Source organism: Podarcis tiliguerta (assembly GCF_965153285.1).
Source record: "Podarcis tiliguerta genome assembly, chromosome: 7".
Classification (NCBI taxonomy): domain Eukaryota; kingdom Metazoa; phylum Chordata; class Lepidosauria; order Squamata; family Lacertidae; genus Podarcis; species Podarcis tiliguerta.
The window spans coordinates 83,068,714-83,069,248 of record NC_139540.1 but is presented as its reverse complement, the minus strand read 5'-3'; positions in this window follow the sequence as shown (position 1 = coordinate 83,069,248).

The following is a 535-nucleotide window of genomic DNA, read 5'->3' as shown; positions in this document are numbered from 1 at the left end:
TGTGATACAAAACACACAACTGTGATACAAAATACACAATCCCCTCCAAAGCTCCTACAGTGGGGTAGGACAGCTGGCGGGGGGGGGGGGAATCACATCTGACACCCAGTGTGCCTCCTAGAGCAAAATATAGATCAGGATTACTACAATGTGCTCTATGTAGAGCTTATCTCATGCTACATCTGAAAGCTGCAGTTGGTGCAGAATGCTGCAGCACAATTGCTGACAGGAATGTCAGCATATAGTACCTGCGCTCCGAGATTTGCACTGGTTGCCAGTTTGCCAAAAGGTCAAGTTTAAGGTGTTACTATTAGTACATAAAGTCCTTAAAAACTAGATTATGTTCCCCCAAATGTGCCAGCTCAGCCACTTCAATCTGCAGAAATTGTACCGTTACAGGTGCCACACATAAAACCTATTTTAAAAGGTAAAGTTAAGGACCTCTGACAGTTAAGTTCAGTCGTGAACGACTCTGGGGTTGCGGCGCTTATCTCGCTTTACTAGCTGAGGCAGCCAACGTTTGTCCGCAGTTTTT